This window comes from Pteropus medius, unplaced genomic scaffold, assembly GCF_902729225.1.
Source record: "Pteropus medius unplaced genomic scaffold, Ma_sr-lr_union100, whole genome shotgun sequence".
Lineage (NCBI taxonomy): Eukaryota > Metazoa > Chordata > Mammalia > Chiroptera > Pteropodidae > Pteropus > Pteropus medius.
Genome location: NW_024354499.1, coordinates 6,803,484 through 6,817,784, shown reverse-complemented (window position 1 = coordinate 6,817,784; position 14,301 = coordinate 6,803,484). Strand labels below are relative to the sequence as shown.

The 14,301-nt window shown below is 40.1% G+C and overlaps 1 protein-coding gene and 1 non-coding gene across 2 annotated transcripts in view; one reads left to right on the top strand and one right to left on the bottom strand.

Annotated features, from left to right (window-relative positions):
- Nucleotides 1–2,414: 2,414 nt before the first annotated feature.
- Nucleotides 2,415–14,301, top strand: part of TACR1 (tachykinin receptor 1) — a 224,216-nt gene continuing 212,329 nt past the window's right edge. Inside the window, exons 1-2 of the mRNA XM_039852507.1 lie at nucleotides 2,415–2,634; nucleotides 2,770–2,883. The gene's annotated coding sequence lies outside the window, so the exon portion shown is untranslated. The remainder of the gene's footprint in view (nucleotides 2,635–2,769; nucleotides 2,884–14,301) is intronic.
- Nucleotides 7,906–7,979, bottom strand: TRNAI-UAU (transfer RNA isoleucine (anticodon UAU)). The gene has a single exon. It is a non-coding gene; the product is annotated as a tRNA-Ile (tRNA).

Genomic DNA, 14,301 nt, shown 5'->3' with positions numbered 1-14,301 from the left:
CACAACCAACCACGCACATGATGGGAACTTTCAGACCCAACTTTGATAAAAGAGCACAGGTGAAAGAACTGGCTGTGCCATGCTGTGTGCCGGGACATGGAGTCACCTCAGGAAAAACCTGGGAACTGTGAAGGGTCATGTATCACACATATGAAAAGAAGAGCCGTGCATCAGAGAACCTGTGAGACAGAAGGGGAGAAAGTCTACCTCAGTCCAGCAGACTTCCTTCGGAGACTTCTGGCCAAGCCCGAAAATTCGGGCCAGGAACAGTATTTGTCAAAGTTGCCTCTAAGTCCATGTTGGAAGAGGAAAGCCGCCAGCACCCAAGGGGCTAAGTACCCCCTTCATAATGCTCCCTAAAATTCTATGGATAGTTATCCTCCCTAAAGCATCAGTTAACTAAAAATTAATGATAAAATAAAATCAGCAAACAAAGCCTTAAGGAAAAATTCAGGTAAAGAGAATTCTTTGAAGACTCAGAAAGAGTAAATATTTGCAAATTAGTTGCTATAGGAAACAGAATTTAAAAAAAAAAATTAAAAAACATCCTTTTGAGTGTTCATTGACAATCCAGAAGCTCCCACTGGTCAGAAATTAAACACTGTGCTCAGGCTCCTAACACCGAGTTGATTTAACACTCTGTGGGAACCCAAAGGCCCCGCTGGGCTCCTGTGAGTTGTACCTGTCAACCCAGAGGCTGGCAGGGAGAAGGCTTTGGCCATCAGAGAAATTGGATGCAGCTGCAGGAGGCCAGAGACAGTAAAAGGAGGCAGAGGTATTTACCCAGGAAGCAATTTCTTTTCTTATCTCCTCTCGCTTGTCATACTTTTAACACATTTTGATTGACCTTAGACTGCATATAGAATATTAAACTTCCTGAATTTGTTTTTGTATGGTTTCTTATCTGGAGACTCTTTATGCTACTTACATGGGACTGTGGAATAGTAGTTCCTCAGTCCTCATCTTTTGCTTCAGTAAATTAGCACACAATCATTTCTGGCACTGAGGATGAGACAATATTACTATTTCTTTATGATGTATTAAGCATTGCACGAGGCTTTCAAAATAAGAATTCACATGTAATTCTTACAAAAACCCACATGTAGGTGTGAAAATCCCCAGTTTGTAAATTAGACCAGGAGTCCCCAACCCCAGGCCCAAGGCAGGAACCAGGCTGCACAGCAGGTGAGCAAAGCTTCATTCATATTTGCAGCCACTCCCTAGCCCTAGCATTACCTCCTCAGCTCCACTTCAGATCATCAGGCATTAGGTTCTTATAGGAGCACCAGTCCCTAGTCCCAAAAATGTTGGGGACTGCTGAATTAGACAACCTGCTCCCAGGAAGGAAATATAACTTGCCTAAGGTCACCTGAAGAAGGTAGGATTTGAACTCAGGTCTACTTTATTCCAAAGTTCTTTCTGCCAGAATCATGCTTTCTCAATACAGCACACTACCATGAGTCGATAGTTTTCTCCACAACTTCCCATCTTCTGGTTCAATTGCTCTTGGCAGAAGTACAGTCCTTAGTTATTTTCTGTAATAGGGCCCTTCCCTAATTTATTGGGTCAGTTTGCTGTACCCATTGAACCTGGACTCTGAGATTCACCTTTTCCTTGGCATATATTCTCTTTTTTGGGCCATTCGCAATTGGCTGGTGATTTTTAGCCAATTATTAACCAGTTTTTATCAACTTGTTAGCAATTCACTAGGCAAAGAGAGGAAGAATTGTAAGTAATCAGAAGAGAATGATTTGCCCCTACTTTCCAGACTCTGCCACAAAAAAAAAAAAAATGAAACTTTTAAAAAATCATTACCCAAACCAGTATTACTCACATTGATAAGTTACCTCATTCACTAAATGTGATTTCGAATGATTTTCTAAGAAAATCAAATCTACTTTCAAAGGGCAAAAATTTGGCATAATTCAGATATTCAAAAGAATGCAATATGGGTTATAAAAGCAATTCAAAGTTAGTCCAAAAATAAAGTCTGAGCAATGATGGTTTGGTTGGAATAAATACAAAGTCTTTCAAAGAGGCCATGTTAAAATGCAACATTCTTTCAAATGTAAATTTTCTGGCATCTTATTGAAAACTTAGAGTCATTTTCTTATTTTTTTACTCCTTGAGAACTAGTATTTTTCCAATAAATATTATTTAGTGCCTAAATTAGACAGAGGTGGCTTAAGTTACAAGTAAAAACATTAATTAATGCAAAATTCAAACCTGAAGTGAGGTGTTCAAATCATAGACCTTAAAGTATGACCTTAAATATAAAACTTGGCTTACCTGGGGTGTGGAAAGAAGTATGCATGGTATTTCATTCTATCCTGGCTCAGATCCCTTTAATGTACTACAGGGGGGAAAAAATGGTTAAACTGTTAACTATTTATTGGGATTCAGATCATATTCCTTACAAGGAACTTCAGGGGAGTGGGCAGGAAATATCAGATTATTAAAGATTATTGGCTACTTCTTGTGGATTTCAGTAAAGATGACATTCAAAATATGGTTAACAACTGGTACATTCCTGGGTCCACCAATTAGAATGGATGTGGGTGTGGAGCTGGACCCTGAGGCTCTGCTGGATGCCACATTGACTCTTCAGTTGTTGATTGTGGTGTCTTCTAGGAGGTACTGGGAGGGGCTAGGGCACCAAGGAAGGGTGGAGGGTAGTGAAGGAACTGAAAAGAGGCTATAGCTCTTTCAATGTTTTAACAAGTTCTGGTCCTACAGATAAACCGATTAAATATCACTTCTGGCTTTCAGGAAGATCCTGCAGGAAACAAGCTCTCATCCAAGTTGACCCATGTGATAGAAGCAGAAAGAGAGCAGATTGCAGCTGACCTTTCTCCTGTGACCAGTCATCCAGGACCTGTGAGGGTGAGTGTTAAATTCTCTGTAAGTAAAAGCAGGTGATAATAGAAACAGAGTGTACATGATAGAGCATAGAACTGTCCTCGGAAATGGGGAAAGCCTGATCCTTGGCCTCTCTTCCACCAGTAAGTTTCCTGCTGTGCCTTTTCTTTCTGATACTTGATGTAAGACAAGAATCTGGGTGCTGCAAAAAAAAAAGGGACCTTGACCCCACCACCCACGAACATTTCCTGATGAGTATGTTATGCCTATCAGAGGTGATATTGTTCCCACTGCTAAATACTCCCCATTGGGTTATACACTGGGACGGGGAGGAGATGGGCTCTGCTTCCCTGCCTGGCCTCTTGCTGTAGGCTGAGCCATGGCAGTAGCAGGTTGACATTTGGTCTAATGGGCAGAGCCCCCAGGCCTATTGCTAAGAGATAACTGCAACAGAACAGGACATTGTCCAGAGTTAAAGACCGTGATATTAGAATGTATTGCTTTGGTTACTAGCTATACATTTTCCCAGGAATGGAATAGACTGGCATCCTGGTAGGTTTTTAAGTAAGTTAAACTAGCAAAGAAAACCCAGCTTAGAAAAAAGCCCATAATACTCAACTTCTAAAACAATTCCCAGGCTCCAAAATCAACAGGAAGGGGATTGCTAAAGCAGCTCCCTAAAGAGAAGTGATCTCTGCATGTTTATTAGCCACAGTGCTGTTGGTGACTGGATATGAGGAATCTTACCAGGTTGAGAGTCAGGGAAGCTGGACTGGCCGACCAGGCGCAGAAGCAGAGGATACGCTGTGGACCAGTCCAACACATCTCATGCATTTTCAGTTTTCCCCTTTATAAATGGAAGCTCCCATTGTTTTCCGTTCACTATTGGTTATTCAGTCTGTTGGGGGTGGTTAGATGCATCAATTAGCCATAAGTCGACAGACTAAAAGAAGCCACATAACCAGACATACCCATCACTCAGGGGTTCTGGTCTTGGAGCTAGATGAGGTAACAATGTTATTTGGGGTGCTCTCCCTTTCAGGAGTGGAGTAAATGCATATGTGATTTCACCTGTGACAGTTGTATTATGCTGGGAATTCTGAAATTGTGCGTATGAGAATAAAAGTCAGTGTAAACCCTGGGCAGCCATGACAGAATATAACAGACTAAGGTAGCTGCATATATCTACCTAGCAAACTTTCCTTTCTCCTTCTTCTATTAAAACCTTCTGCTCCCCTGGCCACCAAAGTAGCCAATGAGACTAGGCCTGGCTAATAACAAGCCCACACTGCCCTGTGAAGTGATTTGTTCTGGTGTGGTCATGGGACCCAAGGAGACATGGGGAGAAATAAGTTTTCACTGCTCATGGTGGCTTGGCAGCCACAATCAGTGAATATGGTCCCCAATGCATGAGAAGAGATAAAAACTGGACAGTGACAATGTTAGTGGTGCTGAGTAACCAGTTTCAGACCCTGAGGCCCCAGTTCCTAGTTTTCATAGTTCTTCCTAAGTTTTTGTGAACTACTTCTACATCTTTCTTTATGTATATGCTACATATAAAAATATATAATTATACATGTATTACGCATAGAATTCTGCATACAATTATATATAATTATAATTATATAGGTAAACTTGTATATGTAACATATATTATGACTTTTGTTTCCTTTACTTGCAACCAAAAAAGTACCATGCACTATAACCTTGACTTCTATCACAAGCAATAGAATGATTAAAATGACCCCCAAAACTGTGCAGCTATCCTGTAACATGTCTTATTTAAATAAACCAGTCATTATATTTAATATATAATGACATGAGAGATTAAAAGCTGCTGTAATGCCTGTGACATTACTATATATAAAAAGCAGGAAAATATTTTAGAATATATTGAGTAGACTGTTGTCTATCACCACATACCAAAATTAACTCAAAATGGATTAAGGACCTGAATATAAGACCTGAAACAATAAAATGCATAGAAGAAAACATAGGAACAAAACTCAAGGACCTTGGACTTAAAGAGGATTTTATGAATTTGACCTCAAAGGCAAGGGAAGTAAAAGCAAAAATAAATAAATGGGACTGCATCAAACTAAAAAGCTTCTGCTCAGCAAAAGAAACCATCAACAAGGTAAAGAGACAACCATCCAAATGGGAAAATATATTTGAAAGCAATGCCTCCGATAAGGGCCTAATATCCAAAATATACAAAGAATTCATATGACTCAATAACAACAAAAAACAAACGATCCAATAAAAAAATTGGCAGAGGATCTGAACAGACACTTCTCCCTAGAGGACATACAAATGGCCAATAAACATATGAAAAGATGCTCAACATCACTAGCTATTAGGGAAATGCAAATCAAAACTACAATGAGATACCATGTCACACCTGTTAAAATGGCTATAATCAACAGGACAAGTAATAATAAATGCTGGAGAGGATGCAGAGAAAAAAGAACCCTCATACACTGCTGGTGGGACTGCAAATTGGTACAGCCACTATGGAAAACAGGTTCCTCAAAAAACTAAGAATTGATCTACCATATGATCCAGCAATCCCTCTACTGGGTATTTACCCCAAAGACTTAAAAAATCATATCCATAAAGATATTTGCACACCAATGTTCATAGCAGTGTTATTCACAGTGGCCAGGACATGGAGCAACTGGTGTCCTATGATAGATGATTGACTAAAGAAGCTGTGGTACATGTTTACAATGGAATATTACTCAGCCATAAGAAGAGATGAAATACAGCCATTTGCAATAACATTGATGGAACGCAAGATAATCGTGCTAAGCGAAATAAGCCAGACATAAAAAGTTGAAAATCACATGATATCACTTATATGTGGGATATAAACCTAAAAGCAACAAAGGAACAGAACATATAAACAGAGACTCATGGACATGGACTATAGACTATTGGTTACCAAAGGGTAGGGGGTGGGGGAGGAGGGGGGAGGTAAATGGGGTAAAGGGGGTCAAATATAGTGGGGTAGGGGGAGAGTGAAGTGGGTAAAGGGGATCAAATATATGATAGCTGAAGGAAACTGGACTTTGGGTGTAAACACACAATAGAATATACAGATGTTAAAATGTACACCTGAAAATTATATAATTGTATTAACCAATGTTACCCCAATAAACTTAATTTTTTTTAAAAAAAGAATATATTTAGTAACTTATTCAAATCATTTTAATACCTCACTTAATTTTCACCAAAAAAGAAACAATACAGATCAGCTGGTGATAATAATAGCAATTGCTTATTAAGCACCTACAGTAGTCCCCCCTTATTCAGGTTTTCAGTTACCCACGATCAACCATGGTCTGAAAATATTAAATGAAAAATTCCAGAAATAAACAATTCATAAGTTTTAAGTTGCTTGCCATTCTGAGTCAGTGTGATGGAATCTCACTCTACTCTGCTCTGTCCCACCAGGGACGTGACTCATCCCTTTGTCCAGTGTATTCGTGCTGTGTACACTCCCCACCTGTCAGTCACTTAGCAGTGGTTCAGTTATCAGGTTGACCACAGCACTTGTGTTCAAATAACCCTTATTTTACTTAATAAAGGCTCCAAAGCCATTTGCATAACTTCGATTATAGTATACTGTTATGGCTGTTCTACTTTATGATTAATTATTGATTATCTGCCGAGTGGTCTTCCTGGCTGGCTGCAGAGGAAGGAAGCCTGCAGGGAGGCTGAGGGAAGCAAGCAGCTTTCCCTTTCCATTCCCAGCAGGCACAGCAGCCCCTGACAACAAGAAATGCAAATGCCTTAGTCGTGCAAGCTGCAAATTCTCCTTTGCTGATTTTTTTTTTTTTTTACTCTGCTCCTCGTTCCTGCTCAAAGCTAATCTTAGAAGTGATATATTTGTATATTTACCAGCCTGATCACATCCCAAAGGCCAAGGAAATCAGAGTCCCCAAGAAAAAAGCCCCTCCCCTCAACCTTTCTTCTGAATTATATCCAGAGTGTTATTAAGGCTCTTGGCATCTCTTGCTTTTAGAAACAAGATGCACTTCAGATAATTATTTTTACCTAATGAAAAATGTCTGCTTGAACTAGGCTCATTTCCCCCAGGGGTTCTGGTCTTTCTAGGAAATAAAGGAAAACCTTGACATTTTTCTCCAGCTAGAGGCATATTTATTTTGCGATCTTCACAAAGGGACTCCTTGTGACATTCTTGCTTGAGGTACATTTCCAGATCTAACCTTGCTATTAGCCATACCTTTTGGAGAATTAGTAACAAATAATGAGAAGAGAATGAAAACACTGATTCAATAAGCTGAGCTCAGAAAACATGACCACATAAGAAATAAAGGAGAGTGTGCTGTGCCATGTCAGGCTCCTGACAAGATTAGGGAGAGAGACTGGTAAACCAGAGGGAGATCACACTTTGTCAGACCCAACCGGCTACCTCATGTACCCTTTGCAGCCTCTGATGTCAAGACTGAGCCCCAAGAATTGAGTGGCTTTGGTGAATATTGGTGAGTCAATTCAGTTAATGGCCTCAACTTCTCGTTCAAAATGGCAGTGAATAGTGGTCCCTCTGTGGCTCTTTCAAACTTTGCATTAAAAGACCTAAGAAGGAACTTTTAAAAAACATGCAACAGCAGGATATTCAAGGCAACAGGCAGATCATTTATACAGACCCGCTCTAACTCACCAGTTCTCAGTGATATCCCACTGAAGGAAACCCTGCTCTGCAGTCTCCACTCCCGGAGCTTGACTTGAAGATTGCAGAGGAGAGTCAAAATACTCATGGAGTTGGATGAACTTTTCTAAGTCACTAATTCCAGAATTTTAATGCATACGTTTTTTTATTTCTGTGTAACTGAACAAAAAGTAGCTGTCAAGACTGTATTTTCTTTTTCCCTCTCTCTTAATCCCCATCCCCCACTTCCACCCCTGACCTTGGATGTTGCCATTTCCCCTTAAGAACTAGATCTCTGAATCTCTGAAGGCGGGGTGTCTCCTCCCACATACTCGCAGTGAGCACCAAGGGCCTGGCCCGTGGCTGGCCCATGGCTCCACCTGGGACTTGAACCCAGGACCTTCTGCGTATAAAGCAGATGAGCTAACCACTACACTATGAAACCACCCCCAAGATAGTATTTTTACTAATGATTGAAAGCATAATCTTGCCAATTCAAGGTAGCTTAGAAATCTTTAGTTTTAAGGCAATTCAAGATTTTATCCTACCTTTTTTTTTTGTCTATCTCCTTGGGACAAGGTTTGGGGGAGAGAGGCTGAGCTATCATCCCAACATTGAGGAGGGAACCTCTGCTCTATAGGTCATCCTCTCTCTTTGCTGGCCTGTGCTCATTTCTACATAAATTCTCTTGTTGGTGTCTGTATCCCCACCTTAGCCTCAGGCCATAACTACCATACATATTGCACCTTCCTCACCCTGAGCAAGAACCTCTTTGCGATAGAGCCCTCTCAGAACTTCTGCAGCCTTTTTGGGTGGTTCAGGAACTCTATGCTGGAAATTAGGGATACATTCTGGTTTTATGGGTCCTGTAATTTATATAATTTGAAGGGTCTCTTTTAAGAAAAAAAAGATCTATGAAATTAGGAACAAAAGTGTATTTTTACTTAAAAGGAGAAAAGAAATCACAACAAACTGCACATTTGTAAAAGCTGACATACCACAAACAGCACAAAATCCTGAAAAATACTTCTACTTGTTTTCGCTCAATAATACTTTTGTTGTTTTTTTTTGGGGGGGGGCATATTCTTTGATTGCCTCTTATATGACAATAATTTTAGAATATTATTTTTTAAATAAAATAGAAAGCTAATTCAGTCTTTAGTATGGTCAATAAGACATGTAGCTTCATACAGACACACTTTCTCAGTAGCATCAATACAAATTTGTACCTTACCGACAAAGAAATTTAGCTAAATTCTATTTTGTATAACTTCCATTAAAAGAAAAAATAGACAATTGAATATGTTTTCAAGAGGAGGGAGGTTCCATGTTGAAAAGATGGCAATGAGAACCAAATTCTCAGTTTACAATTTTATACATCTGTTGCTTGGAAGAATTTCCCACAAATTAGCTTCTGGTGCCAAACATCTCATTTATTGTTTCTTTTCCACTACCCACATTTTTCTAGTAGTTCTGGGCACCATAGGGCTCATTCATATTACAATATGTTCTTTGACTCTACATCTTCCTATTATGATGCCAGAGGAGATGGCACAATTTAAAGTAATATGATTATTCCTGGAAGCTATTCCTATACCAGGACGGCTATACAAGGAAGTGCCAGCAAGCCACATAAATACATCCCCACACACATGACTGGAATGTCTCCTCAACGCAGCATTCTTTTATACAGATGCCAAACAGTCTATGGCAACTCAGCATAAGGGAACTGTGACTGAGGGGCAGGTGGAGAAGAAAGAGACAGTGGTCATAACTAATTGTAGCTGAGATATCCTACTTGTGAACACATTGTTGGGTCTCTCTCAGGCTTTGGCACCTTAGCTTTCCAGAAATCCCTCTGTTGGGAAGTGCTGATTGCGGGAAGCTAGCCTCAGGCAGGTCCACCCCAACCCTTCCCTGGGACATTGCCCCTCTGCCATGCAGGAGCAATGCTGAGTGAGGGAGGCTTGCATCTCTTGGGCTCTGCTCTGACAAATGAGTCCCAAGAATGCATTCCGTGCTCTCATGTTGGCCCTAAAATATGGTGTGGGTTCCCATCATATGTGTAGTACCTGAAACTTGAGACAAGGGCCTGAGTCTGTTCTTGAAGATCTTGGCAGCACCCAAGTTCTCATAAAATCCTTTCTAGTTTTCCCTTCCTGCTGATTGATTAAATACTTACCTCATTTAGAGAAGGAAAACTTCAAGACATCATACACTGTTTTCAAACTCTGTATTTTATGGCATAAACTCTATACCTTTGGTCCTTGTTTCTTTTGAGCCAGCTCTTTTTTTTTTTTAGACTTCAAAATAAAAAGTATTTCCCTTTTACTCACCTAGTTCCCGTAACTTAGTAGTATACTGCCTTTCACACTATGCTATTAACCAAAGATTTGCAAGTCTGTTTAAAAACCCAAGAGTCAAGAAAGTGGCACTTCATTGTCTATGCGTTTGCTTCGAGTGCTGTTTGAAAAGAAAGCTACCTCTGAAGCATGAAGTGGGATAGAGTGCAGTGTGGGACAGAGAAAAGCAAACTGTTAATACCTCAGCATATGTTTCTGCTCTTGGAAGTATTGGTTTGAGTTTCCAGACACTAGAATAATTAGCCAGAATTATTAGTCACATGGGAGAGCTATGGTATCAGTCAGGATCCCATTGCACATAAATAGGAAAAAAAATGTAATAAAGGAAATAAGATGCTTCCAAAATTTTGGTAAGGTTAGAGAAGCAGGTTCTAGGCTGGGTCTCCAGGAATGACTTTTGGAACAAAACTGACTAGAACTGCTACTTGTGCCATAATTAGAAAGTTGGTGGATCGAGAAACCACTGTACCCCATGCTGGCTTCAGGATCTAATATCACTCTGGTTTTAACTGAGAATCAATGAGCTGCCACCAGAGGAGCTGGCAACCAAGCAGTTACACGCCAGTTAGAACCACACCAGCAACTTGCATGCTGCCACCTACCTCCATGCAGAGCTCCGTTCCAAATTCAAGTCTCACATGAGTGCATCTGATCATCCAAGTGCAGGGAAGTCTGGGACATTAATTTTCAGCTTCCCAGCCTCTATAGAAGAGGAGGGCACACCAGGAGGAAGTTGGAAGAGATGTTAATGCCCCAATCTGTCATCTGTTAGAGCTGTGTACAATAGCTCACATTAGCCCACATTTGCCTCTGGGAACCTGAATTTCTTTTCAGACTAGTTCCTGTTTGTATGCTCAGGGCATACAAAAGGAGCGCCCATCACAGGCTTGGAGCCTGGGAATCTGTGAATTTAGATCCTGAGCTGCCAAACTCAACAATCAAATCTCATTGCTTTTGCCATCGACATTTTTGCCTCATAGCTTCTGACAGGTGTATGATCTGTTTCATCTTGGCCCTTCTCCCAGGTAGGTGTATGACTTCTTATGCTTGATGGAATTTCTACAGATGATCTACATAGCCCTATGACTGTCCATCCCCACGAGATGTCCCAAAATGCAGGTGTCTTTTTTCATTTCCATCCAATTTGTCTTAGCTTCTGGGGTATGACTTGTTTACAACCAAATCTTGATGCTGGAAACAATCTAATTTTACTTTGCCAACAAGCTTGTAAGAAATCTCATTTTGACAATTTCATAAAAACGATGGTCTCCTGGAAGGGTCCTAACATCAATGATTAAAATCTGACTTATCGAATACACAATAGGAGAGATTCAATCTTATTAGTGGTTCACACTGTAAATCCCACTTTCTCAACAAACATGCAACTTGGCTACAAAATATTGTGTGGGGTTATAACCCCATTAACTTCTGCAAATAAAATTTCAATTCAGTTTATTATATTATACTAAATGATGTCAGACCAAGATTAAACAAGCCTGTGGAAACAATCATTCTTTAATCATGGAAAAATTGAAAACTGCATTTTATTCATGACAACGTAAATAACATGTTCAGACTTCATTTTTTTAGTAAAATTTGGTGCATAAATTAGCTCTTCCTCTAATTTTATTTCATTCAGGTATGCTATTTTAATTCCTCTTAAGTCACTCATTCATAGAATCAGTAAAGGATGAAAGACATTAATCTTAATGTCACAAATATTTTTAAAAAGTTCTCTTTGAATTTACATGTATAAGTAGTATTTTCCTTCCTTCCATTGTGACACTAAATTAAACTATGTTGTTTGGACATGTGCTAGGAGATATAGACAAAGATTATACCAATGCATGTGGGTACCTGGGATCCTCCAACAGCGCCATTAAGTGTCCTTTCTAGGACATGATCCTATTTCTGTCACCCTCCACCACCTGGCCCCAGCATTCAATGAGAGGGCTGTGCTCATATGAACACATTTCACATCCCTCTTCTGACTTCCACATTGGCCACATGTGGCTGTGCCTAGATACCTCCTGCACTAGTGGTATTGCCCAGATCAGTCTAGCACTCCACCCCACCCTCTGATCCTTGGGTGGGGCACACCTGAGAAACCGCAGCAGTGCTCCTTGGAACCAAGGTGCTCTGCTTCGTCTGGATCACGACTCTTACTTTCATCCCCTCTGGATAGAGCATGGTGGAGTGCCAGTTTCCCACTGGGTTTCCCTCCCTTGCCTTTTCATGTCCACATGTCCCTTGCATGTCCACGAGGACATGGAGCCAAGGTGTTATAGGGCAAGGAAATGCTAAAAGGATCTGTTTCTCATACCAGGAGTGAAGGGCGGCCATCAAACATTTATCACCTTATTTACTTTACAGTCTCTGTGCCCCTCTGAACCCAGGTCTTCCATATCTTAAATGTGGTTTCCAGCTTCTCTCTTGGTTAAACTCTTTTATTTTTGTTTGTCAATATCCTCAAGCTGTGGCTTTTAAGAGACCATATATGATGTAACTAATATCTCTCTCTGGATAGTATATCATGAATACCACTTGAGATTGCATTAAGTTCTTTGGCAGTCATATTACACCGTGGGCAAATATTGATCTCTCTGAGTGCTAAAACCTAAATGTCTTTTTGTAGATATGTCTGCCCACCACTGACTCTCCACATCTGCATTTGTTCAGCTGTTCTTTTGGAACCCAGGTGTAAGACCTTACAAGACCCTTCGTTAAATAAATCTTATTAGATACAGATTCAAACGGTTTTGGATCCTGAGTTTGTTTTTTTAATATTTATGTCTCTTTGCAGCTTTCTGTCATACACAAATTCAATCAGCAAGCCCTTTATCATAGTTATGGGCAGGTTTCTATGGTTATAAGAAACATCCCTCTGAGCTGAAGTAGAGTCATTTGCCACTTGGGGCAAATTCTCTCAATAAATTACAAATTCCTTTATTATTACCCAATACATTTTCATTTTATTCACTAAGTTATCACAGGAGACCATGTCATATGTCTTGGTGGGGCTTAACTATACAATTGCTGTATAGCTATGGAGGATGTGGTCCAATTTATCCCAGCAGTCAGTCTCCCTCTCTTCAAGAGTAAAACATAATGGGAAAATCACATCCTAACCGTACTTAGGAAGATACCTATTTTCCTAATTGTTCCACAATCTGTCCAGTGGCCATGGTCTTCAGCCCTGTCTTTAGTGGAGGTGGCACTGCATTATTGTCCCATTTAGACATCTCCTGCCCGATCAGCTCTCGAAGTATTGGTGTTCTCTGGGGCTCTTTCTACAGCTTGATTCTTTTTTCTTCTTCACACCCCAAATCTGAAACAGCAGTAAGTCCCACAAGAATCACCTCCAAAATACATCACAAATATGACTCTTTTATACCACTGCACTGCTATAACTCTGGTCCAAACCACCTCTTCTCTCACTGAACAAATGCAGTAGCCACCCAGCCAGTCCTCCTGCTTCTGCTCTTATCTCTCCCAGCCACAGTCCATCAACCACATGGTGGCAAAGAGATAAAATTGTGTCACCTCTCTGCTTAAAGTAAAATTCAAAATCCTCACTATGTCCGACAAAGCCCCAGCCTGGCTATTACTAGCTATTACTCAAAAATTTAGCCTGGCTATTACTTAGAAATTTCCTCCCCAGCCTCCCTTTTGTCCTCATGTTCTGTTGGCTCTTCTTTCTGCTCCTCACCAATACTAAGTATGTTTCCCTTCTCAGGACATTTGCACGTACTGTCCTCCCGCTTGGAGGACTCTTACTCAAAGCTCATTCAAAAATTATTACTTTTCAAATACTAAGCCTCTTAATGACTACAGTTTAGCTACACAAAGGCTAAATTAAATTAAATTCTTAGCAACACATCATCTTCCCACTACTTTTTATCAGGAGGATGGCAATGTGGCAATTTTGACTTTCTGGTTCACATAACCTCTGTCCCTTATTTTGGTGGCATGAGACTGTAGCTCTTTGAGTTAAATAAGTAGATAGAGAGATGGGTAGATTTATTTTTTAAGAACTGAAGTTATTTGTCATGCTCTTAATGCACTTCATCTCGTCTTTCGTGATCCCCAATCATAGGTCCTTACTTCTTGAGGAAAGAGCTCTCCATTGTAATATTTAAACAGATTCTATCTGACATTTTAAAACTATTAAACATAAATGATATTTCTGCTACTAAACATAAAATTTCATGAAATGAAGTCAACTCCTTTCCATTAGAGATCACATGAGTAGAGCCTGACTGCCACCTGTGAAACTCTGTTAGTGACTGGGGCACAATTTAAGTAAATCATAGAACCCTGAAGCCAAAATTAGGACTCTGAAACACACATACTGGACTCTTCTGAGATGTGCCTGGTATCGCCCTCTTTTGTCATTCTTAGGCC